Source organism: Heliangelus exortis, chromosome 2 (genome assembly GCF_036169615.1).
Source record: "Heliangelus exortis chromosome 2, bHelExo1.hap1, whole genome shotgun sequence".
NCBI lineage: Eukaryota > Metazoa > Chordata > Aves > Apodiformes > Trochilidae > Heliangelus > Heliangelus exortis.
The window spans coordinates 48,447,159-48,463,403 of NC_092423.1; the positions used below are offsets into that span (position 1 = coordinate 48,447,159).

Here is a 16,245-nt window from a genome sequence, read left to right on the forward strand (position 1 = left end):
TGAGTTAAAGCATTTAAAAAAAAAAAAAAGTTTACTGTCTTCTATCCAGAGGGATCTTGACAGAATCACAGAAGGTCCCTTTCAACCCAAAACAAAACTTTCTGTGATTCTAATTTTTTTTTTTTTTTTTTTTTTTTTTTTTTTTTTTTTTTTTTTGCTGAGAACGAGAAGCAGAGATCCGATATTTTACTTTTTTATTTTTATTTTACTTTTCCAGCCACGAGTTTAATTGGCCAGTTATCTCACGCCGGCTGGAACGGGCCTCGAGGATGCTGGCAGCTCCGGCCAGGCCGGTACCCGGCACCGGGGGCAACAGTTCGGCGGGGCCGCTGCTGAGCGCGGGTGCTGTCGCCCCCTCCCGGCCCGGCTCGTCCAGGGGCGAGGAGCGTTCCGGGCTCGGCGGGGCTCTCCCGGCTCCTCGTTCTCTTCGGCGGAGAAATGTATGTACGCCGCAGCGCGCCAGATGCGAGTCTGTTCAGCCGCGGTGACTCTCTGGGGAGAAACGCAGCAACAACAAATAAATAGTTACTCCAAAGGCAACGAGGAAGCCTCAAATCCCTCCCGAGGAGCTGCGGGAGGAGAGACATCGGTCGCACCGGGCGGGAGAAGAGGCGCTCCCGGCCGGCGCAGCAGCAGCATCAGGTAGAAGGAGGCGGGAGCGGGCGGGTATCGCCCCCGCCCGCAGGTGCTGCCCATCCGTGGGACCCCTTCGGTCAGCGGCCGGCCCGGGGCTGCACGTCGCGGCCCGGCCAGCAGGAGGAAGGAAGAGGAAGTGAGAGCGGCGGCGGGGAGCTGCCGAGTGCTTCTGCGAGCCCCGGGATGGGATAGCGCCGGGGGCAGCGCAGCGCACTGAGGCGGCGGCGCGGAGCCCCGACTCCCGCAGCGGTGGGCGGCCGAGCGGTTCCGCCGGGCCCGTTCTGCGCCGCGGGCGAGGGCGGTGCTGGCCGCCCCGGGAGGTAGGCGAGCTGGGGGGCTGATGGGGAGAAGCGGCGGAGCGGGTGGCCGGAGCCGGCTGCGGCGCAGGGAGACGCGGAGGGCTGCGTGGGAGGAGGGACGTGATGGGACGGGGCAGGCGGCCGGCGAGCCCCGCACCTGCCCGCGGCGGGGGTCGGCAGCAGGTCCCCCACAGAGGGAGGTGCCGGGCGGGGGGCGGTCGGAGGAGCGGCCGCTGTTGCTGTGAGGAAGAGGAAGCGCAGCCTCGTGCTTGTCAGTGCGGCGGGGCCTCGGCCGGCGGCTGCTGGCGGACCGGGCTGTGTGTAGGGGGCTGAACGACCCGGCCCGCCTTGGATAGCGGCTCCTCCCGCCGCCCTGCCCTCTCCGCCCGCCGGCCCGGTCCTGCCACAGCCGCCCGGCTCTTCCCGGCGCGACTTCGTCGGCGGCTGCTCCGCCACCGCCTCTTTCCTGCTCCGTCACCTCCTCAGCCCCTTCTTGTGCCCCGGGCGACCCTGCCCATCCCCGGCTGCGCTTGGTGGTCGAGGGTCGGCGGGCAGGGACCGTGCACCTCCGAGGGGTGAGTGGTAGTGGGGTCTCGCATGAGCCGGCGGGACCTGCGCGTCCCTTCGCGGTAGTGGCTGGCCGGGAGGGCGGATTTCGGGGACACCGGCTTCGGTAGGTCCCGCATGGGTTAAGGCGTAGGGTCAGGCTCGGACGGAGGCTCAGACCGCAGCAAGTGTCCTCACGGCCGCGGGCGCCGCTCGGGAGGAGAAACATCATCAACTTTCAAGCAAGTGCATCCCCGCTTGTAGCCGGGTTCTTGGCTCGGCTTCGGTACCTCCACCTCCTCCGAGGGCATGCCACCCCCTCGACCTGGCCTGCAGGAGCTCTTTTGGATGGGGGAGGCTGGGGGCTGTAGGGGGAGGGGGCAGAGTGAGCCTTTTCGTAAGTTTGTGCTCATGCGAGTGTTCAAGCCGCTGATGAATTTCAGATGAAATGATTGTTCTGAAATGTGGGTGGCGATTATGCAAAGCCACGGTGCGCAGCCTTGTGAAGCAAGTGGGTATCGGGTCCAGAAAGTTACGTTTATAAAATTTCTTGGCTCAAAGCCTTGATGGAGTTTATTTTGAATATCTTTTCCTTGCAGAACTAATACAACTGTCCAGCTCTCCCCTGAGAATGGTATAAAGTAAATATAGGAGTTCCTGAAAAATAACAGTGAGTACATTTTGTATCAGCAACCTTTTTTTTTTTTTTTTTTTTTTTAACTTTGTAAGAATATCTCTTAACCTGCCAAGGCTCAAAATATGCAACAAACACATTGAGAGTGCCAATGATAATAATAATGCAGGAAATATACCGCGTGTTAATTGCTGTAGTGTAAACATGGTTGCCTGTGAGCTGTATTTCATGATACAGCAGTTATGGTGTGATTTCAGCAAGGGATGTTTTGTGTTTTCATAAGCAAAGGGGTTTTCTTTTGCTTGTGTCCCTCAGCTGTCTGATTGCCTCTATTTAAAATATATTTATCTTTTGAGAAGAGGGTAGGAAATTGACTAAGAACTCTGCAGGGTCCTGTATCCCTGAGTAAAGATGTTGTTTCCTCCTCTGCCCCTTAGCTCTTTCTTTTCCTTTCCCCCAAATGCACACATAGGCGTATGCTGGCTCATCCTCTGTTATGTAACCTTGTAGACATTTATGGATCATTCATTGTTCTCATAAGTTCCATTCTTTCCTTGTCATTATTGCTTGATTGAATGACTTATGCAGAATATTACACCATAAAGAAAAAGATGTTTGAATTTTCATAAATTTCTTCCAGACTGAGCTGCAAGTTTGCTTTCTTTAAAGGTTTTCCTTCCCTGATGCCCCCCTGCCCCTCTCTTCCCCTCTTTTTTTTTTTTTTTTTTTTTTTTTTTTTTTAGCTGAAAAATATGTGCTAAGGGATCTAGTCTGATAACAAGGAACAACATAAGGAGGAAGAACAGTGGGGACAGTTTCCTGGTAAAAGTGTCTCATACGTATTGTTTAGAAAATGCCTGTTAACACGTCAGGCTGTTTAAAATACTGCAGGAACTTTTAAAAACTCACCAGTCAGTGAAAATAGAGATTAACCTGGCTAAAATATCAACATTATGTGAAATGGGTATTATTGGAAAATACCACCAGTGCAGTCTGTGGATCCGAGTGTGTGATTTGAAAAGTCTAGAGGTGCACCTGAGTCCTCAGTTCTTTGTGCCATCGAGGTTATGTAAGGCTAATTGGCTTTCTTTTGTCTCTTTTTATAATCTGTTTGAAATTTGTTGTGCAGTACAACACAGTTGTCTTCTCTGCAGCTTGCAACTTTGTTGCAAGTGTCATTGTTTGAGGGCTTATTTAATTAGGGTTTTTTTATATTAAGAATGGGGAGGGGAGAGAAGGGAGCCAGTTTCCATACTTAGCGCTTTGAAATTTTTTCCCTATATTCTCCGTATGCCTGGAAAAACTTGATAGGTATACAATTCAGATGGTGAAGGGACAGGAAAATTTCTTACCTACTTCTTCTGTAGCAGTCATACATGGTCACTGAAAGTATCTGCAGTTCGGTAGTAATTATATAACCTGACAAGGTTTGCTCTTAAAAACCAGCAGTTCTGATTTCTCACTGTTCAGGTGCAACATATTGCAAACGTTGTCCTAATACATGTTTGTTTTTTTTTTTTAGTGCCCTTTCATCCTAGTATTCACAAAAGAAACTTTCTTATGCTATGTGAAGGTGTAACTGTTGCTGAAACACTGCTGTGTGGGCTTTGCTTCCTGACAGCAATGCTGTTCTGCAGCAAATTGCAGATCAAGAGTAAAGTGGTGCTCCACCCTTCCTTCCACTGTTTAGTTTTGTTTTTTTTTTTCCTACCTAGTAGAAGTCTCTTTCATTTTAAGATTTGGGCTCATAGACATGTTTTCTCACAGTGTCCAGCCTACAAAAAGTTGTGTTGGACTGTGATCTCATATTTTCCATGCTGATACACAGACATGAGAGCTCCCATTTTCATGCATAAGATGTGTGGCTGCCTTCCTTTGATACTCTACATGGATTCACTATGTGATGGAGTGACAGGCTAATAATAGATGTAACTCTAGGTATGAAAAGGTTTCCAAAGATCTCTGCCAGTGCACCTGCAAACTAGTGTGCAGTGTCCTCCTGCTCCAATTACAGGCTTCTTTTTTGGTTATACTGCCAACCACAGTGTTTCTAATTCAGAGGTTTTCGGATAAGGTTTTGTTTGGGACTTGTATAAGGCCACCAAGTACAATTTTCCTCTTGAGCTGTGACTTTGCTATAAGGTGATTTTCAGTTTCCACAAAGTAAATGATCTTAAAGTTTAGGAGCTCTCTTTTGCCATGCTGTAATGCTAATGTGCAGTATGTCCTTGTATCAAAAAAATATTTTTAGAAGGTGGTGGGATTTTGGGAACCCTGGAGACTAGAAAACATCATACACACTTGGATGAGGCATAAGTACTGTTGTCTCTTCTGGTTTATTTCTCTACACAGCTATGCCTGGGTCTAGTAGACTTTATCCTCTGATATATCCCCTCACTGTTCTGAAGGTACAACTTTGAGCAAGAATGAATTGGTCAGGTGTGCCTCCCTGGTCAGACACTGTACTATTAAAAAGGAGATTTCAAGAAGATGTTTTATGGTTATGAAGTCTTTTGTGGTTTGAATGCTTGTGACTAGAAATGGCTTTATAGCAGCCATCAAACCACCATTCAGTAAGGTCTGTGCTGTATCTTTAAAAGATTTTCCTGCTTTGGATGAGGTTTTTTTTGAGAAAGGTTCTTGTATTCGTGGCAAGAGGAACATGCCAAGTACACGTTGTTAAACTTGTGTCAATTTAACAGAGAAACTGTTAAAAGGATTTTGGATGATTTTCCTACTACTTAGTCACTTTTTTTTTTTTTCTTTTTTTTTTTTCTTTCCAAATATAACACTGGAAAAGGAGAGAAAGAGAAACGCAATTGGCAGAAGCTGGTATGTTGGCAGGCATTTGATAGTATGGATAGTAAGAGGTGTTAATATGTATGTGGCACTTAACATAAAATAAACTGCATGCATATGGTATTACAGAGATGAATGGAAGAATAATCACAAAATTGTGAAGCTATCTTTCAATCAACATCTTTTCATCAAGTTATTTGCAAGGATTTGTTTGATTTTGTAATACGATCTTTCATCATTGCAAGTGTTGTGAGAGGCAAAAGATATTGAAGGATAATGTCACAAACCTTCTGTTAGTTTCCTTGGTTTTTCTGATAGCTGTTAACTTTTAACAGGAATATTAATATGAAGTATGCTGCAAAGGATGGCTAACATGTTTCCTCTTCATTTAAGATCTGACAGATGTAAACTTCTGTGTTATGGCCAAACGAAGTGGCTGGTGCCACATGTGTGTTACCCATTAGTAAGCAACTAATTTTTCAAGCTGTTGAGAAGATTTGTAAAGCACATGCTTGTGGTTAAGAGCAAGGTGAACAGTGATTCATGTGGTGCTTGTTTGCAAACTCTTGAAAATGCATCAGCATATTTCTCCTAATGTCAGGTTTCCATTACAAGTGTTTGATTTGTCTGTAGGCCACTTGTTTTCAGTGGCTGCTGGGAGGGTGAAGTTTGTTGTGAGAGTGGAAGTGATGGACAAGGCATTTTTCAGTTCAGGGGTAAATAGCACTTTGAAGAAGACTGGAAGGCACTGCTGGTAGGTGTCCCCTTAGAAGAGTGTTGTAGTCCATTTATGAATTAACTCACTTTGGTACATTTCTAGTGAGCAGCCTTTGGAGGTCTTTAGAAAGCTGATATACTACCTGCAGTTGTTATGCAAATGTGATTAGCGACTTATTCTTATTGCTTTTGAGGACATACTTGCTTACTCATACTTCTGCTGTGTTCCATTTACAGTCAAATAACATTGCAGAACTCCAGGGGAGCTACCAATCAGTTCTGAGGGAAAATATTTTCCCTTTCAGGTTGAATTCAGTTGATGTAAAGTGTTTGTGAAAGTTGATTTAAAGTGTTTGCGAAACATCATTTTCAGTTAAGAGGCTGGTGTGAGGAAGAGGGGGGGAATAGGAAAACAAGTTGTTCCTGAACAGATCTATTACAAGGTAATAACTGTGTCCTAGCTGTGTTATATTCTTGTCTTTTGCTGCTTCTTTCCTTCCGTTTTTTTAATTTCTCAAAGTTAAACTCTCCTCATAATTTCTCCACGCATGTTTTGCCACCTGTACCTTGCTACCTTATTTTTTGGCCTTTGACATATTTATTTATGCTGGCTTTTATGGTATCACCAACTTCATCTGGTTCTTAAATGCTTTCATGGGTATCCTTTAGATTATTACTTCATTAAATAAGATTTGCAAGAATATCTGTGGACTGAAGTGTCTACCACCTCCTAGGTCCTTTCAAAGTTCAAAGGGTTTATTGTACAGCTCTAATTTATGGGGACCATATGAAGTGTAAAACTGCCTCTAAAATATTGCATCATCAGGGGCTGAGTAAATTTTTTTTATCAGCCACAGGAAAGCATACACGGTAATCTGGCTTTTTTTTTCTCATTGGACTTGCTTCAACCGAAGGGGGGGAATGGGTCACTGCTTATAACAGAACTTCAGATTCTGGAGATGTGATGGCTTTAAACTCACATTCTTTAATACAGAAGAGCATGCTTGCTTGAAGATGATCTAATTTCCCAGAGCTTTTTGCAAATTGGAGAGTGTCCATGAGCATGGACAAAATGCTCTGTGTGGACCTTTTTTCCTTGTATATTAAAGCTGACAACCTGTAGGTCAATTACATCCAACATTTTAAAGTTAGACAAAAGGAGGGATATGGAGGGTATAACACTGGGCTAAAGTAATGCTGTCAGCACATCAACCATCCCCCTTCAGCTGAAATTTTATGTATGGTTCCTGGGACTAGATGGCTGATGCTATCAGAGGTGTTTTTCTTCTAGCTCACTGTCAACTTGATAGTAAGTATGGGAAGAGTCAGGGTTTCTAATTTTGTCTGTTAGAAACTTCTGTCTGTTAGTTCAGGGTCTTTTCTGGTTTCACTGGAAATCTCTATATTCTGTTTAATCTTGCTGGAGTAACCATAGTGGGCATGACTCTTTAAATTGCTGCTTCATATTTTAAGAGAAATGGTAATCTGCTGAGGTAGGGTGATGAGGCATTTTATAAGTATTCACATAATGCCCTGTGGCCAGACAGTGAAGTTGATTTGCACATTTCTTCTTTAATAATAAGAGGAGAAAAATGTCTATGACACAGGTTGGTATAATATAATTTTTACTCCTAGTGCCAATGCATATATTTGTTACATTCCAATACAACCTTTTCCATTGCTTTGCTTGCTGGAATACAATTAAACATCAGTTTTCATAGCAACAGTCGTGGCTTCAGCTGGAAATTGAAACCTGGTAAGTGTTGGCTTAGTGTGTGGACTTTTGGCCAAACTTTTTCAATGACACTGAGCCAAACCAACTTAAAAAAAAAATTTCCCCAAACATAAGTTATGGAAAAGATAGCTAGTATACCCTTTGATTGCCAAGCTTTTGAAATGCTGGACTATTGATGTGTGGTTTGTTTTTGGGTTTTTTTTCCTTTTTTCCTTTTTTTTTTTTTTTTTTTTATCCCTTTCTTCCAGCACTGGGGCACTCATCTGTTGAAACTACCCCCTGTGGTTCAAGTACATTCCTGCTATCAACCTTTTCACCCTACCTCCCACTGTCCCTCTTCACACATACTCTTGACATCTCTTCTGCTCACCAAACTCACAAAATTCAAGTCTAGATGTGGGGTCTAATTCTGAACTATGCTTTATGTAGGCCTATAATCTCTTGTCCACACTAGAGATATCTATACAAGTTTCTTGTTGTGCTTAATCTTCTTTTCATGAAAAAAAGCAGAAAATATGAACAAATGAGAACATCTACTAGAGAGCAAAAGACAGAATGTTAGGTGTGCTAGTTGTTAACTACTCAAGAGAATATTGTAAAGGGTGACAGATCCAACCAACCAAAAAGTCTACGAAGCTGAAAGAAAATGTAAGGACTTTTTCACTTTGGACCACTTAATGCAATTTTAACCATGCCTATGACAAGTTATTAAAGATTTGGCAGCTAGTGCCAGTTCCAGAAAAGGAAGAAAAGGGCATGAGAAATGATCCACATCTTGAACAAAAATTCCAGGTTTTGGTTTTGTTGTTTTTTTTTTTTTTTTTTTCAATTGTAACTAGTATTAGAGGTAGGTCAGTTTATGCAGTCTTTTTTTTAAAGACTTATTTTTCATATTTTGTAGCCAAAAGCGAAATTGTTATGAAAGTGCAATTGTGGAAAGCAATGTATAAAATTTGGAAAGAAAGATAACCTCTTCTGCCCTGTGCTACTTTGAGCCTTTCCCTGTCCCAGCTTCCTTCTCTGCCATATTTGGGCTTGACCTGTTGAAATTTCTGCATTAGTCCTTCCATCTGTATAAAAATGACAGTGATTTCACTCTATATTTCTTGGGTTAGCCTTAACATGTACAGCACCTTTCCTAAAGTTTTCTAATATGCAATGATCTTTTATTTCTTCACCTGCCAAAAATAACCTGTTTTTTCCTTCAGCTAACTTAGGAATCTGGCTTGTTGGAAGAGTGTGTGTGTGTGTGTTTGTGCAACAGCAAGAGTTGGTAGCATTGTGCTGTGTTGGGGTGGTTTTCTGGAAGGCAGAGGTTTCAGGGACTTCATCTCCTGCAGCTGCGAATGAGTCAGAAAAACACATTATGATAAAGGAGAGATGTGTGCAGAAGAAGAAGGAAAGAAAATAATCTGCGTAGTTTTAAATCCAAGTTGGAATTTGAGTTCTATATAACTCTATAACATACAAATAAAATGATCTTCAGCTATTTGCACTGGAATTTTAAAATTTTTTTCCTATCTTGTTTGCCACAGGAGTCAAAATATCCACAGTTCATTAGTGGTGATGTGTAAATTCAAATGAAAACAGTAGGGTTTTAAGGTTTTCTTTTTTTATGTTATGTTCCAAATTGCTTAAAATTTGTAGAATTATTCCTCACGCTAGAGATGGCAAGACTTTTAGCTTCGAATTAATTTTGTATAATTAATGTATGAAGGTTGAAAAAGCAACTGTGTGAATAGCCTATGGGCTACTTTTCTGTAATTACAGGAGCGATGGCATAAGGGGAAAAAAAGCAGTCAGACTTCCCACCCTCCCCCCCCTAAAGCAGACTCCCTCCCCTAAATCGGTAAATAGAGAACCACCAAACTAGACTAGAAAATCAAACTTAAGTCAACCCGCAGGTCCTTTGTTTCCAACTAATTGTTCTGCTGTGTTCACTGGTCCCCATAAGCTTGCCTAAGGGGATAAGCCTTGCTTTCCTGTCCCGAGGCTTTTCTCTCTTGATCTATTGAAATTCAGAGCTGAGGGCCCCCTTTAGAGAATGTCCTGTTGGTGGCTGTCCCCTCTGTAACAAAGAAGCTCCAGCTGTGGATATGGATTGAAGAGAGAGGTAGCCTCTAGGACAGGCAATTTGGAGTCATTTAGGAAACCAGGAGTTTTCATTTAATGTGGAAATGGTAAACCTGAGTCTTAGTGCAGTTTTTGGACTGCTGTTGTCCTGCCCTTGGATTCAGACAGTACCTGGGCTGGCTCAGTGTGTCCTACAGGTTCAGTTTCTGAGATATGTAACTGTAATGTGATGGAAGAAACATCGTAAGTCACTGGTGTGACACTGGAAGAATTTGGAATCTTTGCATGAGGTAAAAGCTGGCATCCTAAGTGATGCATCCTCAGGACAGCTGCTGCCTGGTGTTTCAACTCTATCTGTGCTCCTGCAGGAGAGAGTAGAATTCAGGTGTGCCACAGGAGTGTGAATTCTGGTTAGGCATAACCCCATTTAGAAGGGCTCATAAATTATTTTCTGCACCCTCTAGTTTCTTCATCACAGTCTCTTCCAGCGGCTTCATTGGTGTTGAGATACCCAGCCATCAGTAATGCATGGATAATTACAGCTATGCAGGTAATTAACTGAATTAGCAGTATTAGCCAAAGGGAGAGAGAGTTGTGTTTCAAGTATGGTACCCATGTCTGTTGTCATTTCATATGCATACTAAATGAGAGGTGGCACCACTTAAAGAGGAGCCTAGGGAGGCTTTTAGAAGATTAATCTGAATCTATTGTTTTGACAAAAGTAGTACCACTGAAAAAGAGTGATCAGTTGTAATACCTTTAGCTTGTAAGAGCTGCAGCAAGATCTGTTAATCCACAGTGTTTACTGAAAGAGACAGGTAAATCTGGTACGATCAGCATGGATACATGATCTTTACCTATCCTATGGAGAAGGTACAAGTGGGAGCAAGGCACAAGTGTTTGAATATTGATAAAGATAACCTGAAGCAATTAGAAAATGTACAGGCTGTTTTGAGTAGCTTCTCAATGTTAATTTAAAAATACAAGGGTAGATAGAAGGCAGAATGCCTTCTAGGGATATATTTGCAAGCTATTCTCTGAATAAAAGCTAAGGAGTTGCCATCCTGCAGGACAGCATGAGCAGATGTGTGCATAAGCAGTGGGAGCTGTTGTTCTTTCCTGCTGCTGTTCAGATTGTAACATGAAGTCACTGCTGTAGCTGTAGCTCCTTGGTGAACTGATTCAGCCTAACTGGGCAGAGATGGTCTGTGATCAATTTCTTTTCAGATACAGGCAGACTTGAACTACTTCACCTACCAAAGGAGCTCCTGTCAAACACCAGGAGGAGCTCAGGGCAGCTCCTCTTAAGTCTGACTGTCCAGTATTTTTATTCAGTAAATCTACATAACAGCTGTAGCTGGAAATTCTGGAGCTCTTCTAGTATATACTGAAGGCAAAGAAAAAAAAGTATTTGATGGTTGGATTCAGTTTGAGATATCTGCTATTGTTTGTTTTCTTAATCTGATGCTGGCATAAAGCCTCATGAATGTGAAGTCAAAGAAAAGTGGGCGTTTTAGAGGTACTTTGTCAACAGATGTGATCAAAGGTGGTTTCAAAGTGTTACTGAACCACTGACACAAGCTCTGAAAGGAGTGTACTGAGACACTCTGGAAACATTTAGATTTCTTGAAGGACGTCTTTCCTCACTGAAAGAGTTGATTATTCCTGTATGCAACAGGAACAATCCAGTTCCTCCTGGGCAGTAGATACTGTGTGTTAATAAGAATGTCCATAGGTGAAAATCACAAAGTGCTCATATGGTTCAATTGAAAAATATTAATCCTTAGCATCTGGCATTCTCCATATTTTTCTGTCTTGTATGTCTTAAAAAATCTAATGTGGTTTTTGGTGGTTTTTTGATTGTTATTGCGTTTTTCCAAAAGATGAGCTGTTTGATAGCTTAATGGACAGAGCTTAGCAGGTGGTTTTTGTGATCTCATACCATGAAAGCCATAATATTTTCATTAAAAATCTTAACCAAATAATCTTGAACTGCTGGCATGACAACATTCAGTCCAGTGTTGTTAAATAATTAGAGAGTTTGGCCTTTAGCAGAGGAAGGAGAACTGGTCTCGGAGGGCAACCTGATCTAGTGCAAGGTGTCCCTGCCCACGCAGGGGGTTAGAACTGGATGATCCTTAAGGTCCCTTCCAACCCAAACCATTCTGTGATTCTGTACACAGTGCTGTAAATGATGACTCCTCAGTTGTGACGGGTGTGTAGCCTCTTTGTGCAAAGAATCATTCCATGGGTTCACAGTTCAGCACTTAACAGTGTTGAATGAAAAAATGAGTTCAAAGGGAGGCACTTTCCTTGAATTGTCTGAGGAATTGATGCAGACTGTTAAAACATCCAGTTACTTTTTCTTTTCTAAGGTCTGACACTGGTTTTCGGCTACTTCTGGTCCCACTGAGGAATTCAGGAAATGAGTGAAAGCTGAGAGTGATACATGTAATGTTTGCAAAGGCTTTTGCTACCTGCAGAACAATTTGGATGTTGTGAGGGAAGAAGTTTTGTGCTTCTTTCTCACTGGTATGCTACTAAAGCAGAATACTTGTATTTAAGAAGAGAAAGATCTCTGATTTTGTGTTAGCAGACCAACTGTGTCTTAAGAGCACCAGTTTCCCCTTGCTACCCTTGTGTGTGATGAAATTAGGCTGCTGAAAATTTGCATAAAACGATGTGTCTTTCTGCAGTAATTCTTTTAAACCATTTAGAATAAAAAAGTGTCTTTCTGCAGTTGTCAATGGCTCACCTTGCGCAATTTTTGAAAGAAGAGCAATGCTGTATTTGGAAGGACCAGCAGAAATTTGTAGCCTTTGCCCTCACCATTTGCTTTTGCAGAAGCAGGGTAGGATTGCTGGAGTACTATTTTTATCTGTGGGTATATGAAATCAACAATCAATCAAAAGTCTTTTCCTTCTTTGCTGCTGAGTATTTTCATGTAGGTAGGAGGAACAGGTGCTCATTGCTGCTGAAAGCCGTTTTATGCTACCTGCCCTTTTGGAAGGGAAAAGTTTTGTGGTTTTATTTAAAACCTGCCAATGCCAGCAGCATTTTTTCCCCCCTTCCTTTTAAAAACTGTGTCTTGGACTTGCTTATCTCCTCTCACAAAAAAAGAGATTGTTCATTCTCAGGCTCTTTGTTACAGGGGTACTGCCAGGAGCCTTCCTGGCCTCTGGCACTATCAACAGAAAATGCTGCTCTTGAAAGAATGGAGTATAGTTTTGGATGGGTGGGGTGGGGGGCATACCAAGACTCATAGTGAAAAGCAGGACTTGGCTTTGCACAGAAATGTCTGAAAAAACGTTTGTGTTCCTTGGAACTTTTGGCAGTGGCAGACTAAGGTTAATTCAAGGAGGAGAAAAGAAAAATAAAAGGGAAAGCATTAGCAGGCCCCAAAAGGAGTGGGCATTTTTAAGTTTGTTTATGCATTGTTTTGTAACATAATCCTGGAATAGTGAATCAGTGATCCCTAGTGTTGTAGTTTAGTAATTTAAATCAACGTGACAAATAATTATGTATTTTGGGCTTTTTCTCCTGACTCATCAATCTCTAGGTGGTGGCACAGCAGGACCATAACATTCTTATAAATAATCTTTGCATCCTCTGGGGTGAATGATGAAGCCCTGTTGCAACTTGGAATCTCCTGCAGATCAGGAACTGTGTGAAGTGGCTGTTCTCTCTCAAAACCATCACTCTGGACTTTCTCTTAAGTTTCTTCCCCATCCTTTCGGTCTGCTGTTGTAGAGCCTGTTTCAGTCCACAGCATTACAGCATTATGGGCTGTCTACCATACGGCTGCAGTGGGAGTAAGGAAGCTCTTGAGCTCGGAAGCTTTTGAGATTTTAAGGCCAATCCTAGATTATTCTGGGTCTTTTAAGGTGGGTGGGTGGGTGTGAAGACAGGGAAGATTCTTATTCCCCATTAAATTACAATTTAATACTCCCTTTAGTTTTGGGGTTTTTATTCAAGTAATCCTGTTGGTGTTGCACAAACCAAGGCAGTTTTGGGTCATACTCTTTTCTGCAGTGCAGGCATGAATAATAATGGAGAAAATAAATGCATGGGTCAGATCAGCTGAGTGGGAAGCACTCATCTTATGCAGCTATGCTGCTGACAATAGCTACTTTCTAAACTGCATGAAAGTATTCCTGTGAAGGTTTTTGCCATTTAGGAGACAAGAGATTGTAATCTGCATTCATATAACATTCTTTTAATCAAAATATTTGGCTTATATATCCATGCACACATGTGCATGTGTGTAAACATTCAGTAGGACAGTACAGTAGGTGGGCAGTAGGGTCTTTGCTTATTTTTTGATGGTTGTGAATGTGAAGAAATTAGACATTAAAGTGTAGATGGAAACTAAGTTCCTCAAATTTTGTGGGAACTGTGGCTGGATAATGGATACAGGCATATGGCTATGCTGTTTATCAAAAGAATCTGAAGTCTGCTGGATTAATGATCTTCATCTCATTTCACTGACCTTTGATCCTGGAAATTTTGTGTAGCTAATAAATTAGGCCAATAGTGGATTATTCATTTCAGAATTTTGTTTTTCTATAAAAATTGTCATGTCTCTCTCGTAATAAAGATGAGCATTATGCTGCAGCAGTTGGGTGTCTCTGGCACGGAGCCAAAGCCAGTCTGCTCCTCAGTGCTGTGAGCACACTGTGGGCTTGCAGTTGTTGGAGCATGATTGCACAGATTATATCCTTGCCCTCAGAAAATGTTGTGTGTTGGGGTTTTGTTTCCTAAGTATCTCTTGAAGGGTCCTTTTCTAAGGTTTGTTATTTGTTATTATGTCATTTGTTATTGTGGGATATTCTGAATTCTGCATCAGAAAACAGTGCTGGGTATCGAGGTAATAGGCGACACATATGAAGATTTTCTCTTAATGTTGTTGCAAGACCTGTGGAAATGAGTGGATCTCCTGAATGCTAAAAAGATAATGAAGTTTTATTGCTTTCTGTAAAGCTACTGGTGAAGGGAGTAGTTATGCTAATGCAAGATGAAGTTTACATTTAAACCATCCAGTCAGTGCTGGTCCATGTAGATAGATCCATGTAGACATACTTCTTCCAAAATAAGCACCTATTTAGAAGATGTTAGGGATAAAAGGTAGTGAGTTGCAGTTCAGGTTAGGTTAGGGGCTTTTGGATTAGTTTAGTCTTTCCTTTCCCTCCTGAAAAGGAGTATGTAGCATTTTGCTTTAACTACCAACTTTACCACGGAGCCAAGCAAAACGATGAGAAAGAAACATTTTTTTTTGGTTAAAATTTGTTGTCCTGAGTATTCTGGCTGTCCTAAATGTCAGCTGTGCATGGGAAGTTACTGGCAGGCCCTTTACAGAGTGTGCAGCTTCAGCAGTGTGGCTGCCAGTGAAGCCAGCAGCTTATTAATAATTGACTAATCATTTCTGTCACACCTGCACAAGCCTTTCTATCTCTCTCAAACACATTAGCATTCATAAGAAGTTATTGAACCATGATGAATCACAGACACATTTTAAGTAATTCCTTTGTTATTCTCCTTAGGCTAAGTACACCTTTCGTAAGCAATAACTTATTTTTCTAGTCCATAAAATCTTAATTTTTTTCTTTGAATCTGAGAACTGAAAATCAGAGAAATTAAATCCTCTCTGTGTATTCAGGCTTTCCTTTCAATAGGGATTTTGTACCTCCACTTCTCACTTTTTTTACATCTGAGCTCCATCATGTGATTAGCTTAAAGAGCGCTGGTCTGTGCTGGTTTTATTAATGCAGTAATATGGCTAGATTGCATAATGTGACACATTAGTTGGGAAGTTTTGGATGCCAATTCTGTCACCACCCAGTTAACAGCTGGTTTCCAGGGAGGGCTGTGTCCATCTCAGTATTCCTGCTCATTGGGTCAGATGGTTACTTGAACTGCACGGGAACTCCGCAAGCCTTTTCCATACGAGAGGGCCTGTGCTATTCCAGGATCTTGCTGTGATCTCACCAATCAGTGCCTGCCAAGCACTTAGTTTGATTTACTGTTCTCATTTTCTGTGTAGACTTAGGCAATCACAAAAGGAAAGATTAAATCAGAGTGGGAATGACTAAGCAAGGAACTGGTGGAAATGTAAGAATGAATAGCAACAGCTATAAAGTTGTTTAATTTTGGATTGTTATTTGAAAAGGTCAGTAATGGTAAGGTTGACCAAAAAATGCCATCTTTTGCTGGGGCTGAAATGTGGTCTTGTACCATTGAATGGAAGAATTAACTGGAATAGCATATAAAAAAGAACCTGGGATGTAATTGTCATTATTACTTGATGTTTCCAGGATTTGTAAGCTGATGGATGGATTGTTGCTGACAAACTGTTGTGTTAGGTGTGGAGAGCAAGAAGGGCTCCTATTTCAGAAGTTTGGCATCCCCCCACCCTCTCAGTTTTTAGCTTTGGGAAACAGCAACAGATTCTCTTCTTTGTATATATGGAATATGAGCCTTATTTAACTGCTGGAAACCTGCGCTGGGGATTCAGCTGGTTTTGCCTTAGCCCTGCTGCTCACAGAGATGCTCTTAGCTTTGCTTGGTTAGACAAATGTGTGAGAAAAGGAACCTCTCACTTTTCTAAGGAAAAATGAAATTAAATGAAAGGCCTGGAAGCCAGAACTCATGATAAAAACAGGTTGTAATTTCATAACTTATCTACCTGACTTGTACTCTGAAACATGTGGGGTGTGATTTTACTGTACACAAAGCCTCGCTGTCAGCGTAGTTATAAAGGGTCTTCTAGAAAACTGAGATTCGTTCAGACTGCTCTTATGTATTCATCA

General features: G+C 42.1%; 1 protein-coding gene across 2 annotated transcripts in view; it reads left to right on the forward strand.

The window, feature by feature from the left end:
* Positions 1 to 818: 818 nt before the first annotated feature.
* Positions 819 to 16,245, forward strand: part of ELMO1 (engulfment and cell motility 1) — a 313,181-nt gene continuing 297,754 nt past the window's right edge. Inside the window, exons 1-2 of one of the 2 annotated variants that reach the window (XM_071736038.1) lie at positions 819 to 956; positions 2,081 to 2,151. The gene's annotated coding sequence lies outside the window, so the exon portion shown is untranslated. Of the gene's footprint in view, positions 957 to 1,507; positions 1,609 to 2,080; positions 2,152 to 16,245 lie in introns of those variants that run through there. The other variant, XM_071736039.1, reaches the window with a different exon arrangement.